Raw genomic sequence first — 7,421 nt, forward strand, 5'->3', positions numbered from 1 at the left:
TTTGTGCTTGTTCTACTTTTCTTTCTTTAAAGACCAACAGATTTTCTTTTTTCACACAATTTGCTGCTTTAGGGTTTAGTATTTTTGTCAGACATTTTTTAAAGCATACTGATACTTCACATTAAATAGGAAAATCAATCAAATTTCTTTTTAGGTCTATAATTTACCCTGCTGTGCTGGAGATCCTGGCTTACAGTGACGCATTCCTGTTTTTTAAAGTTTGATCACAGGTTCGTGCTCCGGGGAAATTCCTGATAATTAACCCAACGTTTCATTGTTTTGACCTCTGAACCACTTAGTTTTTGCATGTACATATGACCTTATGTGCTCTTCCATCATGCTGGAAAAAACATTCGTCCTACCAAGAAAGTAATTAAAGTTAGTTCTAAATTTGATATTTATTCATGGAGGCATTTTCGCCCATTTACGTGCAGATTGTTTTATTTTATTTCATCATTCATAAAACTATTGTTCCCATTTGTATTTCTCTGTTTAAGATGGTTGTTAAATCTCTACTTTGTCTTCTTAAAAGCACATTCACCTGCACATTCCTTGTGTTAAACTGGATTCTTCTCTATAGCTTCTCAGTGTTTTTTTGTTTTTTTTTGCCGTCTTGCATAAGCAGTCCTTCTGCTGACTCTGAGGCCTCTGAGAATAAAAAGCGACCAGATAAACTGTCGTGGCATCAGCTCAAAACCATAACTATGTAAATATTAAAATAAATACATGTGTTCTGGTTAAAAACCTATGTTATATCCAGGGGTGAAAGTAGTTTTAAATTCTTGGGGGTACTATGACAAAAAAATGAATAAATAAATACAATTATATATATATATACACACACACATACACCTACTAAGGCATGCTCCGACCGACCGAACGCAAAACATATTACAATGTGGAATAATGTGCATATTTCACATGTCACTTTCATTCACACATTGCTATCAAACGGTCTAACATTTCAGCTGTGCAATACAAAATGCAGTAGGCTTCATACATTTTTCTTCAATACCATATGCATGAAATTGTTCAAAGTACAAGGTGGAGAAAGTAAAGCAAGCAGTTCATGTAATATGATAGAGTACATTTTCTTTTAACAGGTAGATTGCCAGATATGTACAATACATAACAAACCAACCTGATATTCAGATCCATCATTTCTTATCCTGTTTCTGTTATTAAGAGTCAGTTCCTCTCTGCACTCCACCACAGAGATGTCCACTCACTAACAGACTGTCTTCAGGTTGTTGGGCTGTTCGTGAAGTTTGGCTGGAGACACCAACATGCTCCTCTACTGCATTAGAGAGTCTTCAGTCTCTGAGTAGGACAGCCAGTGTCGGTCTCTGGATCATAAGAAACAAAAAACATAACAATGAGAAGTGGAATACATTTTTAGTACAACTCTAACAACAAGCCTCAATTACAGAAATGTAGAGTTTCAGAGATATTAACACTTACATAATCATTTTTGGAGCTGGAATCTTCGAAGAATCCAAGGAGGGATCTGGAGGGGGAGGTTAGGCTGACGATTCATCCTCAACCAGACTGGTTCTAATATATACAAAAAGGCAATAAAAGGATAAAAAAACATGCTGCAAAACGTATATAAGAAGACACAGCAGCGGGAATAATGCTCTCAACGTGAAAAAGGCTTTTACATTTTTTCAAAGGAAAAAAAAACGATCAGAAAGGTTAATAAATCTGACCAATATGCTTGTAAACGTTCAACATCATGAAAAAACATACTGCAGATTATTACGGATCTGTTCAAGTTAGCCAATAGTTTGATTAAATGTTCACCGGCTCGATTTTTTTCCAACACTCCAACACAGAGCCGTGTGTCATACAAGTTCAGCTCAACTCAAAATAATAGTTATAAACCATCTCAGAAAAAATGACTTACCAAGCGCAGTAAATAACTCAGACATGTGGAAAGTAAATAGTCCTGACATGACTTGGCTTCAGTCGCTTCGCTTCGCAGGAAATCTGTGATTCTGGGGCGGAGTCAGTGAATTAACTCCTTCAGTGTTAGAGCCGCTGGTGGAGTTCAAAGTTCACCGACCGAACTCTGAACTCCGGATCACCTGATCGGGTTGTTACTGAAACGAAACGCACAGAATTGCGCAACACCTTGTTGAAACAATAATCACTGAGATTATTATTATTGTTGTTGGGTCATTAATTTGAACACGTTTTGTTGATTTTTTTTTTATTGTTGTTCTTTAATAAAGTTAGGAACGTTTTAAGCGAGCCAGAGGAGGACGTGCGGGTATCAGCCTCCTGGCGGCGTTCAGTTTGTCACCTAATGCCGAGATCGACTCAAAACCTTCCGGGATCAACGTTGCACCGCTGTGTGAAGCACGAACAGTTCAGAAACAATATGAAATGGGGAAAAAAGGTATTTAATAACTGATTAAGTCGTCTTTTAGATTGGTTTTCAAAACTAATCAGTCATGGCTAATTAGTGGGCGCAGTCGCGGCTGCACAGTGAACCCATTGATTTTTTTTTTTTACAGCAGACAGCTGCTCCCCTCTCTTGCAGGTACTGCGAACCCCCGCTAAATCTTTTAGGGGTACGCAGTACCCTGCCGTACCCCCTTACTTTCACCCCTGGTTATATCACTTTACATCCACAGTTTTCCTCTAAAACACATTTCTGAATGAAACGTCATCAATGGGATTATGTACCAGAGTGTAAGCTGCTGCACTCAATTTTATTTGTTTTCATATGCATTCGGTTTTCTTGTCGTGTTTTATATGCCCATACCTAGTTGATTTGAGTCCTGCAGACCCCCCACTGGAAATTCAAGGGGGGGGTTTATATCATCTTGAACTCTTGACTACAGCCAAGTCGCAGGTTAGTAGTGTTAAATATTCCATTTCTAAATGTCGCTCCCTCTGGCCACTTTGTGCATTCATTTTTGTTTTTTTCCTTTTGTTCTAAATTAGTACATGTTTTTTTTTTTTTTTTTTTTTTTACTTGTTTGATTTGGGCCCCCCTTCTCTGTAACTCTCAGAATAACTTTTTCTCGGAACTGCCTCCCATATTTAGCCGTTCTGTGCGACTGGTTTCAAAAGAGGAAGCTCGAGCCCTCCTCAATAAAGCTGCTTCACAGCAAAGCCGGGTGGTTAAAGGAATCCAGAAAACAGCTGGTTCTTGGAAACATGTAAACAAGTTTATTATTTTATGGAGTATATTATCCATAAAGGCCGTTTCTGCAGCTTTGCTCCCAGCTCACAGGCTGTCATTCTCTGGATTGCTAAGATAAGACATTGGTGGCATGAAGCATGTTGAAGCTAATTTTGATATAAAGCAAAAAATAAAAAATAACCTGATTAGCCGTATGATGCTAATTTTTTAATAAGGCAAAAAAAAAAAATCAGCCTGATCCCATACAAAAAAGTATTTGAGGAGAACCTGCTGGTGAGCTTAGAAATGACTTTGTAGCTTTAACCAAACTGAAATGTTGTTTCCAACCTGTTGTTGAAATTCTTGAGATTGATGTGTTGCTTTGTGAGGTCCTTGAGCCCATGAGCTCAAGGACCTCACAAAGCAACCTCACAAAAATGTTGTCAGATTTTATTACTGATTTCTTGGACCGTTCAATCCAACAACACAAGGGTTTTATTTCTAAACCATTCAATGTGCTCAAGTCTTTAGCTGAATTTAGGATCACTCTGTGCTGTTGAACTTCATCTACTTTCCCATCTGCTCTGTTTCCAAATGAGAAAATGTCCGCGTCGTGATTCTTCCACCACCATGTTTCGCTATGCGGATGGTGCATTCAGGGTAATATGCAAAGTTTTGAATTCAGGCCAAAAAGTTCATCTTAGAACTGCACCTCTAACCAGAGCACAATTCTTCACATGTTTGCCGCATACCTTACATAACTCATTGAAGTTTGCCACTCTTTTGTAAGCACTTGATATTTTTCTTCTTGCACAACTTCATTGTCCTTTTAGCAGATTGCCCAACATTTGTTTTTTGTTGTTGTTGTTGTTGTTTTCCTCTAATGTTCTCAAACACCACACCTCTGAGGCGTCATCAGATCAGATGGATTTATACTGACACTAAATTACACTCTGACAGACTCTGTTTACCAGTCAGGTGTCTCCTGACATTAGTAGTTGACCTGGATTTTGTTTGAGGTTATCATAGTAAGAGAGGCTAAATTCAAAAGCACCCTGCATGTTTCAGATTTTAATTTCTAAAAAAAAAAAAAAGAGTGAAAAGTATGTTTCTTTCATTTAACAATTACCTACACATGTTCCTGTAAAAAAAAGATTTTCTTTTTATTGAGTTTTTTTTTTTTTTTTTTAAACAAAGTTTGTTTGGAGTTGTAATGTGAAAAAGTATGTGGAAGACTTTAGGTGATTTGAATATTTTTGTTAGACACTATGAGCACTCTAAAATGTAATTCCTGGACACTATTTAGGTTTTTGTGCATAAGTGTCTCCTAAATTGTTTCCATCAATCCCACTTTTTTCTGTTTTGTTGGGGGGGGGAAAAACAACAGCTATATACGTTTTGCAGTTCATATCCAGGAAGAAAAAGACCCTCTCTGGTCTCCACCACAGTGCTGCGGGTAGCTTCAGCTGAAAGACAGTAAACAGGTCACCCATCTGAACGTCACATGGTTCAAACTATTATTGCGTGTTTGTCTATTGTGTGAGATGAACGACGGTAGGTCGTGTTGTTGCTCGATGTTGAAGCTGAAGCACCCAGTTTAAATCAACACCAACAGAGATGCTTCCATCAAAGAAAGCGAAATTTAGCAATATATCAGGAAAAAGTTTGACCAGAGTTTCAGTTCTGCACCTTGTTTACCGACAGGGGATTTTATTTTATTTATTTATTTTTTCAGGCTAGCAGTCGAAAATAGATTTCCGGCTCTCTGAAAGGGTGGGAAACATGTTCATGATTTCAGTCTGCCGATCTGTCCAAAAAGGTTTCTCTTCTGCACTGTCGTTTCCTGTTTTTTTTTTGTTATGTTTTTTTTTTTTKTACCAGCTGGTCTGAATTGAACTCACAAGTTCATGTTTCATGTTTTTCACAGCACTTGATAAGATCTACTAAAGCAGGTCTTATGTTCACACAGGGAAGCAGCCTTCTGTGAAATTCAACAGTAAAAAAAAAAAGAAAAAAAGGGGACTTTCAGAAGATGTGTACAGAGAAGCTGAAGCGAACTGGATAACTTGACCTGGGCAACAAACAAATTGTCTTTCTTGATGTAACTCTTGTATGTTTTAGTCAAAGTTATTCTATTAAATTCAGTTTGAAAAGAAGCCCTTTGCTTTGCAGAGCGCTCTGTTGTCACACTGTTGACATTTCCTCTTTCTTACTGTATGGTTGTAGCTACTACTGTGGTTTATGTTGCACTTCCATGAACTCACTGTTCGTACTGCAGCGGAGCCGAAATGTAGCTGATTGTCATGTTCTCACAAAGAAAAAGAAGAAGGAGAAAACAGAAAGGGAGATTCCCATAGAGTTTATTTACAGTGAAGACTTTTTAGCTTGAAAGGCTCCTAACAAATGTATTTACTTACATTCAGATTTGACTGCCGATCTTAAATTTGTGAATTTGTTTAAATGTCTGTGTTGCACATGGATGTGGGGACTTGGTGTTTGATTTAATTACAGAAAAGCAGACTGAAATCCACAGAGAAACTGGGTCACAATACATCTCAATTAGGATGCTTGCAGCTAAAATGAAACTGATTATTTATCTGCTAATAAATAACCAGCGAATCTCGTTGAAAGCTTTGTGCCTCACGAACTTGAAGTTGTACATAATGTGCTTCAATCGCCGTGCAAGAAAAGACTTATAACCACGTGACAGCAGCATTCGTTTCCCTTTCATTAATTAATACAGATTGTTTTTACATGTGAGGATTTCACCAATGGCTACGACGAGCAGGGTACACTGCTAGGAAAGTCATTGACTTTCATTCATTCTTTTTTTTTTTAGAACTTCACAGTGATTATTTTAGGAGAATTATCTACCGGGAGATAATAACTACTCACAGCCTCTCAACAGAACCCCATTTCAGAGACTTTTGGAGAATCCCTTTAGGATGAGTTTTGATTAAAAAAGACAACACATTTTCAGAATGTAAATGTGTAAGTTAGCAACTGTTTGATTTTGCTAAAAAAAAATAAAAATACTGAGGTGAAAGAATAGCAAACTAGCACAATGTAATGTATAGGTATTAACGTATTTTTAACACTATCAGAGTTTTGTTTTTATCTCTATTAAAATGCTTTCCTTTTAAGCTTTTGTCACAGATTAACGACCCTTAACCTAAACTAAATAAACTAGAGTGTTAGTGTTGTAAAATCACACTTATGTTAGTGTGGGGTAAAAAAAAAGCATGTGGCAACAAATCAATACATTGGACTTTTAAGTGCATTTGAAAACATGAATTTTTAGACTTAGCTGTTATAGACTGTTTACTCAGTGTGTATTTAAATGATATTAAAACATTATCTAAACCGCCTATTGCACATCTTTGCTAAAATTTTGTCTAAAACAGAACCTTTTTCCACGTACTAATTCATTTTTTACATGTTTATTAGAAATGCAAACCTATTTCAACCAAGTTAGACAAGCATAAAAAAACATCAGAATGACCGGGGTTCCAACTCATGTTTTCACCCAGTATCTTTTTACCTGACTATTGCACTTTGGTACCTTAGCTGGATAATATTAAGGTCTAGCGTTTCTGAAGTGGACATTTCATATGAAAACTAGCTACTTTTTACGTGCAAGCAAAGGTTCAACTCTGTTCCTCATCTGTCAGAGTCTTGTCAGTATCACGTCCTCTGTCTGTGTCCTCAGCCACAGAAGTGGAAGTCCAGTAGTTCTGACTGGAAATTAAGATTTGTGCTGAACGTTGAAATTTTTTATGAGAAAAAAGAAGAAAAAACCTGACACACACACATTGATGTTGTCACCTCATCTGGAACAAGGATAACATTGGTTCATGTAAAGCTGTCTGAGTTATGGTTCATTCTTTTTGGTATTATTGATATTTTTGTGCACCTTATAAATATTTAATTCAAAGTCTAAGCACAAATCCCTTTTAGATCAAACAGTTTGTTCAGACAAACCTCAATGGAAAAAATACACAAGTCTGAATCTGGGCACTTTTTTAAAAAATCTATTTTTTTCATATTTGTTAAAATATGTTGTGACAGCACAATATAAGACAGATAATCTGTGAAAAGATCGATCTCATCCACCTCCACCAAGTGTTATTATTAGCGTCAGCAGAAATGCACCGCTCCCAGTCAAAAACAACCAATCAGAGCCAAGAGGAGTGTCTTAGCGCTGTCAATCAATCTCGTGTATGCGCTGCTAAGTATGACATTGGTGGCGAAACAACTTACCGCTCCATGAAAACTGTTTACCTGCCAT

General features: G+C 37.0%; 1 long non-coding RNA gene across 1 annotated transcript; it reads right to left on the bottom strand.

Moving 5' to 3' along the window:
• Window positions 1-1,306: 1,306 nt before the first annotated feature.
• LOC103467209 (uncharacterized) lies at window positions 1,307-2,097 on the bottom strand. The gene is made up of 3 exons (XR_534047.2): window positions 1,907-2,097; window positions 1,462-1,554; window positions 1,307-1,346 (listed from the first exon to the last, which is right to left on the bottom strand). It is a non-coding gene; the product is annotated as an uncharacterized LOC103467209 (long non-coding RNA).
• Window positions 2,098-7,421: the final 5,324 nt, after the last annotated feature.

This window comes from Poecilia reticulata, linkage group LG7 (assembly GCF_000633615.1).
Source record: "Poecilia reticulata strain Guanapo linkage group LG7, Guppy_female_1.0+MT, whole genome shotgun sequence".
NCBI lineage: Eukaryota > Metazoa > Chordata > Actinopteri > Cyprinodontiformes > Poeciliidae > Poecilia > Poecilia reticulata.